The sequence below is a fragment of the Balaenoptera borealis genome, assembly GCF_965194805.1.
Source record: "Balaenoptera borealis genome assembly, chromosome: 2".
NCBI classification, from domain to species: domain Eukaryota; kingdom Metazoa; phylum Chordata; class Mammalia; order Artiodactyla; family Balaenopteridae; genus Balaenoptera; species Balaenoptera borealis.
In genome coordinates, this window is record NC_138867.1 from 78,442,434 (window position 1) to 78,455,640 (window position 13,207).

Sequence of the window (13,207 nt, forward strand, 5' to 3'; positions counted from 1 at the left end):
CAAAGACAAGACAATTAAATGTTCTGAAAAGAAAACATCTCATTTCTTTGCATATGAAACATTGTGCTGGGGACACCAGGAATTGTAAATTTGCTATTTTGAAAGCATAATCCAGCATCTTAATAGCAGTCAGTCTATTGTTCAGTTTATAACTTTCATGATTGATAAATATACTTGTAGTCTAAGCCACAAAAAACCTATTATAATATTAACTTTTATTGAACCAGCAATAAATTCCTAGTTTTTATTAACTCAAGTAATACAATTTTACTACTCTTGCTACAAAACCAGTCAATAAAAATGTCAGTAACTTAGTCTTTCAAAACACAAACTACTGAAGCATTTCATTCATAATAGACCAACACAGCTTTAAATAATTCCCTTCCCTGTTGAATTCTTAAAAATCAACTTTATATTCAAGATCCTAAATTTCCCACTCATCATATTGCTCTATGATCACCTATAAAGTCAACCAGAAATGATAACACTGACAATGATAATTATAGCAGCTAATGTTTGTTGAGGGCTTACTCTGTGCCAAGCACTGTCCTAAGTGCTTTACATGAATTTAATCCTCAGTGCAACCCTATGAGATAATTAGTGAAATTATCCCAATTTCTAGATGAGAAAATGAAGAACAGAGTGATTAAATTACTTATCTAAGTTCACACAGCTAGTAAGTGATGGAGCCAGAATTCATACCCATGAAGACAGGCTCCAGAGGCCACATCTTAACTACAAGTTTAACTGTTAATAAAGCATTTTGTCCATTCTGATTATCTACAAGTGATACCTTTCAGTATTTAATCTCAAATAAAATTAACACTGACTCTTCTATATAAGTTATTATGCTGGGTCATTTGGGGCTCTAATGAAATGTAGACATGGATACTATGCCAGGATGCTTAAAATAAAGTGAGAAAAGATGAAGAAATAGTAAAATAATTAGAGTTTAAGACAGTAAAAAAATACATTTCAAAAACCACTGCATATATTAATTGTCTAGTTAATTATCTATATATATGCTCTAGAAATTTAGAGGTAGGAGAGAGAACTCCAGGATACAGGCTCTAGTTCTGACACCTCACTCACCAGCCCTGTGATTTAGCCAAGTAAATTAGTTTCTGGGAGCAACGTTATATCAATTTGTATAACAATTCCAAATTATATTGATATGAGATTCTTTCAAATCATGCATTACAATCCATTAGTGGATCATGAAATCAATAAAATGGGTCAAAACCAGCAACTTCATAAAAAATGAAATGGGACATAATGAAAAATATCAGAAGTTGTTCTAGTAAGTTTCTTGGATTTTAAAGCATATGTATGTATTTGGGTGTGTATGTGGAATTTTACAGATGTAAAACGTATTTCATAATATGGGCATGGTCATGAAAGTTTGAAAGCCATAGTTATATTCTAAATTGATAGGGTTTGCAGGAGATTATATACGTTAGAAGTTCTTGTTCCTATAAAGATCTTTTGAAAGGTGAAGAAATAGCTTTCTCTACACTGTGAACTCCAAGAATGGCAACCTTGTCTTACTAAATAATATTTGTACTCTCAGCGCTAGCACAGTGCCTGACACAGAGCCAGTTTTCAATGATGGAGAGCTCAATGGATAGATGGAAACAGCCAGGGAAATTTTAGGAACTTAGAATTTACCTCGATTTTAAAGAATTGATAGTATTTGGATAATTTTTTTTAAAGAGTATGGGCAGTCTTAGAATTCATTCTTTCATTTCCTGACCACATGCTAGGAATGGGAAGGACACAGAACAAAAGCCTTCAATTCAGAGGAGGGAGGGAATAAAGTGAATGACACTGCTAAGCCATGATGGTCCCCCCAGTTCACTGATTCCACCCCCAGCCTTGTGAATAATGGGAAGATTATAGGTCCTGGAGCTTGAGGCTAGAAAAATGCACTGAAGACACTGAAAAGAACCAATGTTAACCCTTTTCTTAGAAAAGATAAAATCAGAGAGTTGTGATTCATGTTTCCTATTTTAAACAGGAGTAGAGAGAACAAAGGTTAGACATTACCTAAAAAGCAGAAGGTCAGAGAACCAGGAATTAAAAACTCAGGTTAATTCCCTTAGCATCTTAATGCAACCTGCCTTTAAGGACTGGGTGCCAGACTATACAATGATTCTTCCAAAGAAATCAGTGAGTCACCGCATTCCCTAAGCAGTCTGTGCATCCCAGTACTGAACCAGGAAGAACTTCAGCCATAAACCAGTACAAGGGAAGGTGATTTATCTGTAGCTCAGGGCACTGATGCCTAATCAGAAGCACTGGGTGTGAAGGCAGGATCAAGATGGCAGAGTAGGAAGACCCTAAACTCATCTCCTCCCACAGCAAAACCAAAACTACAACTCCGTATAGAACAACTCTCTCTGAAAACAACCTGAAGATTAGCAGAACAGCTCTTCTACAATTAAGGATATAAAGAAAAAACCACACAAAGACACGTAGGAGGAAAAGAGAAGCAATCTAGTCATGACCCACACTCCCAGTGGGTGATCCAAAAGAGGAAAGGGATATCACAAACTCAGAGGTCCTCCCTCAAAGAAGAGAGGTATAAGCCTCACATTGGGCAACTCTCCACCCAACCCCCGCAAGGCAGCAGCTTCTGATGCACCTTGCGAGAAGCTCCAGCCTATGCTGGGCTCTGGCTCCAGGCCTTGCAACCGTGCCAAGGTGGCAGCTTTTGACCCCAGAAGAAGCCCCAAGCCATGTTCACTTCTGCTCCAGCCCTCCCTCTAAAGCCACTGGGCACACACAGTCTGCACAGGGACACTCCTACACAAGGATACACCTTCAAGACCAGGAGAGGTAACTGTTTTGCCTAATTCATAAAGACAAACACAGAAGATTAAACAAGATTAGAAGACAGGAATATGCTCTAAATGAAAGAACAAGATAAAACCCCAGAAAAAAACCCTAATCAAATGAAGATAAGGATTTTACCTCATAAAGAGTTCAAAGCAAGAGTCATAAAAATACTAACTCAGGCAAAGAATAGAGGAATACAGTGCGAACTTCAACAAAAATATAGAAAACATAAAAAGAATGAATCAGAGCTGAAGAAAATAATAACTGAAATGAAAAATACACTAGAGGGAACCAATAGCAAATTTAGCAATGCAGAAGACTGTATAAACAACTTGGAAGACAGAATAGTGGAAATGAGCCAATCAAAACTGCAAAAAGAAAGAAGAATTTTTTTTAAATGAGGATATTCCAAGGGACTTTTGGAACAACATCAAGCATACTAACATTCACATTATAGGGGTCCCAGAAAGAGAAGATAAATAGACAAGGGGAGAAAATATTTTTGATAAAATAATGGATGAAAACTTCCCTAACCTGGGGAAGGAAAGAAATATTCAGGTCCAGGAAACACAGAGTCCCAAACAAGATGAATGCAAACAGATCCACACAAGATATACCATAATTAAAATGGCAAAAGTTAAAGAGAGAGAATGTTAAAGGCAACAAAAGAAAAACAAAGTCACATACAAGGGAAACCCCATAAGGCTATAAACTGAATTTTCAGCAAAAACATTGCAGGCCAGAAGGGAGTGGTATGATATACTTAAAATGCTGAAAGGGAAAAACCTACAACCAAGGATACTCTACCTAGCAAAGTTATCATTCAGAATTGAAGGAGAGATAGTTTCCCTGTAAGCAAAAACTAAAAGAGTTCATTACCATTAAACTGGCCGTACAAGAAATGTTAAAGGGTCTTCTTCAAGAGAAAATAAAAAGTCATAACAAGAAGTAAGAAAATACATGATGGAAAAAATCTCACTGGTAAAGGCAAACATACAGTTAAGGCAGTGGATCAACCACTTAAAAAGCTAGTAAAAAAGGTTAAAAGACAGAAGTTGTAAAATCAACAAAAACTACAATAAGTAGTTAAGGGATACACAAAAAGATGTAAAACACAACATAAAAACATAAAATGTAGCGGGGAATTTAAAAATGTACAGCGTTTAGAATGTATTTGAATTTAACTATCAGTGAAAAATAGATATATATAGATATATCTATATAGAGAGGTAGATACATATAGATATATCTATCTCATGGTAACTAGAAACCAAAAACCTACAATAGAAACACAAAAAACAAAGAGAAAGAAACCCAAACATAACACTAACGGAAATCATCAAACCACAAAGGAAGGGACTAAAAGAAAAAGAAAAGAAAACTACAAAAACAACCAGGAAACAAGTAACAAAATGGCAATGAGTACATACCTATCAATAATCACTTTAAATGTAAAAGGACTAGGGACTTCCCTGGTGGAATCCGCCTGCCAATGCAGGGGACACAGGTTCAAACCCTGGTCCAGGAAGATCCCACATGCCACGGAGCAACTAAGCCCATGTACCACAACTGCTGAGCCTGCACTCTAGAGCCCACAAGCCACAACTACTGAGCCCATGCACCACAACTACTAAAACCCACTCGCCTAGAGCCCGTGCTCTGCAACAAGGGAAGCCACCGCAATGAGAGCAATGAAGAGTAGCCCCCGCTCACCACAACTAGAGAAAGCCCACACACAGCAACAAAGACCCAACACAGCCAAAAATAAATAAATAAAATAAATAAAATTTTTTAAAAATGTAAATGGACTAAAAGCCTCAATCAGAAGGCACAGGGTGGCTGAATGGATAAAAAAAACAAAGACCCATTTATATGCTGCCTACAAGAGACTCACTTCAGCTAAAAACACACACAGACTGAAAGTGAAGGGATGGAAAAAAGATATTTCATGCAAATTGAAACATAGAGCTGGGATAGCAATACTTAAGTGAGACAGACTTTAAGACAAAGACTATGTAATGTCCTTCTTTGTCTTTTGTTATAATGATAAAGGGGTCAATCCAGTAAGAGGATATAACATTTGTACACTATAGGCATCTAACAAAGGAGAATCTAAACATAAAAAAGCAAATATTAACAGATATAAAGGAAGAAGTTGACAGTAATACAATAATAGTAGGGGACTTTAATATCCCACTAACCTCAATAGATCATCCATACTGAAAAACAGTAAGGAAACATTGGACTTAAATAACACATTACACCAGATGGACTTAAGATAGCTACAAAGCATTTCATCAGAATACGTGTTCTTTTCAATTGCACATGGAACATTCACCAGGATAGATCAGGTGCTAGGCCTCAAAACAAGTCTCAATAAATTTAAGAAGACTGAAATCATATCAATCATCTTTTACAACCACAACAGTATGAAATTAGAAACCAATTATGGAAAGAAAACTGGAAAAACACAAACACATGGAGACTAAAAAACACACTACTAAAAAACCAATGGGTCAATAAAGAAATCAAAGAGGAGATCAGAAAATATCCTGAATGAAATGAAAATAGAAACATAACTTTCCAAAATTTATGGGATGCAGAAGAAACAGTTGTAAGAGGGAATTTTATACCAACACAGGCCTACCTCAAGAAACAAGAAAAATTTCAAATTAACAACCTAACTTTATACCTAAAGGATCTAGAAAGAGAAGAACAAAGTCCAAAGTTAATAGAAGGAAGGAATAATAAAGATCAGACCAGAAATAAATGAAATAGAAAAAAAAGGAAAAGATCAATGAAACTAAGACTTGATGTTTTGAAAAGATAAAGAAAAATGGGGACTTCCCTGGTGGTACAGTGGTTAAGAATCCCCATGCCAATGCAGGGGTCACGGGTTCGAGCTCTGGTCCGGGGAGATCCCACATGCCACAGAGCAGCTAAGCCCATGCGCCACAACTACTGAGCCAACGTGCCACAACTACTGAAGCCCGTGCACCTAGAGCCTGCGCTCCAAAACAAGAGAAGCCACCACAATGAGAAGCCCATGCACCACAATAAAGAGTAGCCCCCACTCGCTGCAACTAGAGAAAGACCACTCAGCAACAGAAACCCAATGCAGCCAATAAGTAAATAAATAAATTTACTTAAAAAAAAAAAAAGGAAAAATGACAAAACTTTAGCCAGGCTCATCAAGAAAAACAGAGAAAGGGACCAAATAAATAAAATTAGAAATAAAAATGAAGTTCCAACCAATACCACAGAAATATAATCATAAAAGAATATTATCAACAATTATATGCTAATGAATTGGACAACTTACAAGAAATAGATAAATTCTTATAAACATACAATCTCCCAAGACTGAATCATGAAGATATAGAAAATCTGAACAAACCCATTACTAGGAATGAAACTGAATCATTAATCAAAAACTCCCAACAAAAAAGGAGTCCAGGACCTGATGGCATCACAGGAGAATTCTACCAAACATTTAAAGAAGAGTTAATACCTATTCTTCTCAAATGATTCCAAAAAATTGAAGAGGATGAAACCCTTCTAAACTCAGTCTATGAGGCCAGCATTACCCTGGTCCGAAACCAGGCAAAGGCATCAAAATAAAAGACAATTACAGGCCAATCTCTCCAATGAACATAGATGCAAAAATCCTCAACAAAATATTACCAAACTGAATTCAACAGCATATTAAAAGGATCACACATCAAGATCATGTGGGATTTATTCCAGGGATGCAAGGATGGTTAGATATCCACAAATAAGTCAATGTGATACTCCACATTAACAAAATGAAGGATAAAAATTATGTGACCATCTCAATAGATGCAAAAAAAGCTTTTGACAAAATTCAACATTCATTCATGATAAAAATTCTCAACAAAGTGGGTGCAGAGGGAACAAACCTCAATATAATAAGGGCCATTTATGACAAACCCAGAGCTAACATCATACTCAACAGTGAAAAGCTGAAAGCTTTTCCTCTAAAATCAGCAACAAGACAAGAATGCCTGCTCTCACCACTTTTATTCAAACTAGTATTGGAAGTCCTCACTATAGCAATCAGACAAGAGAAAGAGATAAAAGGTATCCAAATTGGGAAGGAAGTAATAAAACTGTCACTGTTTGCAAATGACATGATACTATACAGAGAAAATCTTAAAGACTCCAACAAAAAACTATTAGAACAAACAAATGAATTCAGGAAAGCTGCAGGATACAAAATCAATATACAGAAATCTGTTGCATATCTATACCCTAATAATGAACTATCAGAGAGAGAAAAAAATCCCATTTACAACTGTATCAGAAAGAATAAAATATCTAGGAAGAAATTTGACCAAAAAGGTGAAAGACCTGTACTCTAAAAACTATAAGACCCTGATAAAAGACATTAAAGATAACACAAATAAATGGAAAGACATTCTGTGTACCTAGATTGGAAGAATTAATATTATTAAAATGTCCATACTACCCAAAGCAATTATAGATTCAATGCAATCTCTATCAAAATTCTAAAGACATTTTTCACAGAACTAGAATAATCCCCAAATTTTATGGAAACACCAAAGACCCCAAATAGCCAAAGCAATCTTGAGAAAAAAAGAACAAAGCTGGAAGTACCATGCGCCCCAAATTCAGACTATACTACAAAGCTATAGTAATCAAAACAGTATGGTACTGGCACACACAAAAAAAAGACAAAGATCAATGGAACAGAATAGACAGCTCAGAAATAAACCCATGCACGTTAATGGTCAATTAATCTATGACAAAGGAGGCAAGAATATATAATGGGGAATGACAGTTTCTTCAGTAAGTGGTGTTGGGAGAACTGGATAGCTACATGTAAAATAATGAAACGACCATTTTTCTCACCATATTTAAAAAACTCAAAATGGATTAAAGATTTAAATGTAAGACCTAAAACCATAAAACTCCTAGAAGAAAACATAAGCAGTACACACTTTGAAATCAGTCTTAGCAATATTTTTTTTAGATCTGTCTCCTCAAAGTCAACAAAAGCAAAAATAAATAAATGGGACCACATCAAACTAAAAAGGTTTTGCACAGCAAAGGAAACCAACAACAAAACAAAAAGGCAACCTACTGAACGGGAGAAGATATTTGCAAATGAAACATCTGATAAAGGGTTAATATACAAACTATATAAAGAATTTATTAAACTCAACACCCAAAAACAAACAATCTGATTTTTAAAATGGGCAAAAGACCTGAATAGGCACTTTCCCAAGGAAGGCATACAGATGGCCAACAGTCACACAAAAAGATACTCAACATCACTAATCACAAAGGAAATACAAATCTAAATCACAATGAGATATAACCTCACATCTGTCAGAATGGCTATCACCAAAAAGACAAGAAATTACAAGTGTTGGTGAGGATGTGGAGAAAAGAAAACTCCCATACAATCCAGCAATTCCATTCTTGGGTATTTATCCAAAGAAAATGAAACACTAATTCAAAAAGATATATGCACCCAAATGTTTATTTCAGCATTATTTACAATAGCCAAGAAATGGAAGCAACCTAAGTGTCCATCAACAGATGAAAAGGTAAAGGTGTTGTGTGTGTGTGTCCACACACACACAATGGAATATTATTCAGCCATAAAAGAGAATGAAGTCTTGCCATTTGTGACAACATGGATGAACCTGGAAGGTATTACTCTAAGTAAAATAAGTCAGACAGAGAAGACAACTACTGTAGGTTTTCACTTATATATAGAATCTACAAAACAAAACAAACAAATATAACAAAACAGAAATAGACTCACAGATACAGAGAACAAGCTAGTGGTTACCAGACAGGAGAGGATGGGGAATGGGCAAAGTAGAAGATTAAGAGGTTACAAACTACCAGTTATAAAATAAATGAGTCACAGGGATATAATATGTATTTCTCCCAGGTGTTGGGAGAAAATAAAAAATTTTATCCCCTCCATCTAGCAGAAGGGCATGGCACAATATCGTGCTGGTCCAGGGCCCATGTGGCAGCAGGTCCATTCCTTGCCCTCCTCTTACTCACTTCAGACTCTTGCAGGCTGTATGACAGCTGATGTCCTACTGGGTTCAGCCAATAGGGGGGGAACTGGAGGGAGAAACTTGAGTATCTCTCCTCCTACTTCTGTGCCTCTGGAGGAGGCACTAGGCAGAGTTATGTGTCCCATGGCTGCAGTGTGGCACCTGCTTCACTGGTTGACCCCAACCACAAGGCTCCAATCACCTCCTCCCTTTGTCCTGACTGCTTACTCTTGCCAAATTCCGGCTGGCCCAGTGGTCTCCTGTTTAACTTCTCAGCTTTTCTACCACCTGTGAAGCCAATTCCCCACATTATATTCCCTCTGCTTCAAATACTCAAGAGTGGTTTGTGCTTTCCTTATCAGACCTTGACTAATATAACTCTTCAGAAATAGGACTAAAAAGAGAAGGAGAAAAAAAACCCCTCTATAACTATGATTGTAATAACGTGATTTCAGGACCTAGAGATTATCATACTAAGTGAAGTAAGTCAGACAGAGAAAGACAAATATTATATGATATCACTTATATGTGGGATGTAAAAAATAGTACAAATGAAGTTATTTACAAAACAGAAACAGAGTCACAGACATAGAAAACAAACTTATAGGGACTTCCCTGCTGATGCAGTGGTTAAGAATCCGCCTGCCAATGCAGGGGACACGGGTTCGGGCCCTGGTCCAGGAAGATCCCACATGCCGTGGAACAACCAAGCCCATGTGCCACAACTACTGAGCCTGTGCTTTAGAGCCCGTGAGCCACAACTACTGAAGCCCGCGCGCCTACAGCCCATGCTCCACAACAAGAGAAGCCATGGCAAGGAGAAGCTTGCACACCGCAACGAAGAGTAACCCCTGCTCACCTCAACTAGAGGAAGCCCATGCACAGCAATGAAGACCCAACGCAGCTAAAAATAAATAAACAAATAAATTTATTTTTTTTAAAAAGAAAACAAACTTATAGTTACCAAAGGAGAAGAGAGAGAAGGATAAACTGGGAGTATGGGATTATCAGATGTACACTACCATATATAAAATAAACAACAAGGATTTACTGTATAGCACAGGCACAGGGGACTCTTTTCAATATCTTCTAATAAACTATAATGGAAAAGAATCAAAAAAAGAATATAGAAATATACATATATATGTATAACTGAATCACTTTGCTGTACACCTGAAACTAACACAATACTGTAAATCAACTATGCTTCAATTAAAAAAAATAATGTGATTTCTTAATAAAATACAATGCATAACTAAATAACTTCTTTAAAAATGCATAATTTAATAACTTCACCCTTCTTTTACTATGCAAATCACTAAAGTCAGTGTGGATCACAGCCTGATATGCATACCATTGTGGATATGCAAAATGATTTTAGGAGATACTGGGTTGGCCAAAAGGTTCGTTCAGTTTTTTTCCATAAGATGGCTCTAGCAGCACTTAGTTGTCTTTAACTTCATTCGAAACAATTTTGTTGGACTGTATGTGACAGCTGTCATATTGGCGTGCATTTTAAAAAAGACTTACCAAAATTGGTGAATTTTTGCATAGCCATTTTAATATTGAAGATGGAAGAAAAAAGCAACATTTTTGGCATATTATGCTTTATTATTTCAAGAAAGGTAAAAACACAACTGAAACGCAAAAAACGATTTGTGCAGTGTATGGAGAAGGTGCTGTGACTGATTGAACATGTCAAAAGTGATTTGAGAAGTTTCATGCTGGAGATTTCACGCTGGACTATGCTCCACGGTCGGGTAGACCAGTTGAAGTTGATAGCGATCAAATCGAGACATTGAGAACAATCAATGTTATACCACGTGGGAGATAGCCGACATACTCAAAATATGCAAATCAAGCGATGAAAATCATTTGCACCAGCTTGGTTATGTTAATCGCTTTGATGTTTGGGTTCCATGTAAGATAAGCGAAAAAGACACCCTTGACCATATTTCCGCACGCTATTCTCTACTGAAACGTAAAGAAAATGCTCCATTTTTAAAACAAATTATGATGGGCAATGAAAAGTGGATACTATACAGCAATGTGGAATGGAAGAGATCGTGGGGCAAGCGAAGTGAACCACCACCAACCACACCAAAGGCCAGTTTTCATCCAAAGAAGGAGATGTTGTGTATATGGTGGGATTGGAAGGGAGTCCTCTATTATGAGCTCCTTACGGAAAACCAAATGATTAATTCCAACAAGTATTGCATCCAGTTAGACCAAATGAAAGCAGCACTTGACGAAAAGCATCCAGAATCAGTCAACAGAAAACACATAATCTTCCATCAGGATAACGCAAGACCATATGTTTCTTTGATGACCAGGCAAAAACTATTACAGCTTGGCTGGGAAGTTTTGATTCATCCACCATATTCACCAGACATTGCACCTTTGGATTTCCATTTATTTCGGTCTTTACAAAATTCTCTTAATGGAAAAAATTTCAATTCCCTAGAAGACTATAAATGGCACCTGGAACAATTCTTTGCTCAAACAGATAAAAAGTTTTCGAAAGGTGGAATTATGAAGTTGCCTGAAAAATGGCAGACAGTAGTGGAACAAAAAGTTGAATATGTTGTTCAATAAAATTCTTGGTGAAAATGAAAAATGTATCTTTTATTTTTAGTTAAATACCGAAGGCACTTTTTGGCCAACCCAATACATAGATAATCTCCTTTTCCCTAATTTAATAGTTATGCATATATTTTAATGTGCTGAAGCTACAGCTTTGTCATATTACAGGTACTTTATGTGAAAGGTAGGCCACCGATTTGGGAAATAGCTGGAATGGCATTAGCTAAGGAGGAGTCAAAGGTCTGAACCTCAAAATCCTTCTGAGGGGTACAAAAACTCATTGGCTGTTATTCCCTACCCTTCATTATTGCTTAGTCAAATTTAACATTACCTGGGAGAGAAACAAGTTGGGTGCAGAGAAAAAAATCATACTCACAGGGAATGTTTGGAATTCACTAATTTAAATGTCAAAACCCTGGGACTGTTGGATTCACTTATTCATTTATTTCACTATTTAGTGAGTTCCTGTTGCAGGCCAGGCACTAGCCAACATTCTGGGAAAACAACAGTGGGTACAGATCCACACCCTCACTGAGGAAAAATAGAGAGATGGGCAATTAAATAACCTCACTACTACAACACTGCAGTTGGGAACAGTGCAACAAAGCAGAGTACGTAAAGGAGAGAACTATCCCTGGGGATTTGAGTGAGTCAGGAAGACCAGGATTGGCTTCTCTGAGGATGAGCTCATAGCTGACAAGTGAGCAGGCATTATCTAAACATTACCCACACAAGAAAAACAACAAGGCAGGGAAGGTTATGACTAAAAAGCTCTAAAGTAAGAATAGCATGGCTCAATGGGAGGGAGCAAGAAGACCCAAGATGAGGAGGTAAAATAGGGTCCAAGATCATGCAGGACATTTCAGCCATATGTACGTGTTGATTTTACATCAGGGCAACCTTCACTTTATTTTTTAACTTTAATAACATTGTTTTGTTCTACTGTTCCATTGTATTCTGTTTTATGTTTACATTCCATTCATGACATGAGATTTTTACTTAGGGTTGTGAAAAAGTTTTTCTTAAATGTATCTAAAGTTTAAAAAAATCAATTTAGAGACAACTATTAAATAAATATTGTACAGGTGGTAGGTAGATATGACAGTAACTATGAATTCCTGAAGTTTAAGAAACCCTGACATCAGAAGTTAATAACCTTCTTGAATCATTTCAATACTGGTAAGGACATTTCACAATCTTGTTGTTCGCTGTGAAATTTCCATCATTATATTAATCGTCCTCAAATTCTCCTCAAAACAGATGTTGATAACAGCTTCTGGTTCAATTCCTGGTGTATATAATGAGAACTTGTAGGACATAACAGCTTAATGATTACTACAAGTAAAGTCTGGCGAGACAGGTAACATTAACAAGATCTGCCTCATTTTATCTTTTTTAAATAATTTAATGTTAAGAAAACACTAGCTACCTTTTTTTTTTTTCGAATTGCAAGGTATATGATTCATGATCCAGAACTTAGGGAGAAAAAAGAAAGGTATAAAAAAACAAAAACCTTACAATACTTTGATAAATGAACTGCTGACATTTGGTATTTTCCCTTTATTTTTCTATGGACTTATATTTATAGCTTGTATACACACACAATTCATCTCACATATCCAATTTTATATGTTTTTAAAATTTCAGATTACAATAAACACTGTTCTATGCCATTAAAAAATGCTTCCCAATAGCAATGAGCACACCTAGTGCCCGGATCTTGG

At 36.4% G+C, this 13,207-nt stretch overlaps 1 protein-coding gene across 13 annotated transcripts in view; it reads right to left on the reverse strand.

Annotated features, from left to right (window-relative positions):
• The window catches only part of MCTP1 (multiple C2 and transmembrane domain containing 1), a gene marked incomplete at its 3' end in the record, with an annotated part of 559,050 nt that overhangs the window by 513,373 nt on the left and 32,470 nt on the right, over positions 1-13,207 (reverse strand). The gene's annotated exons all lie outside the window — the stretch shown is intronic.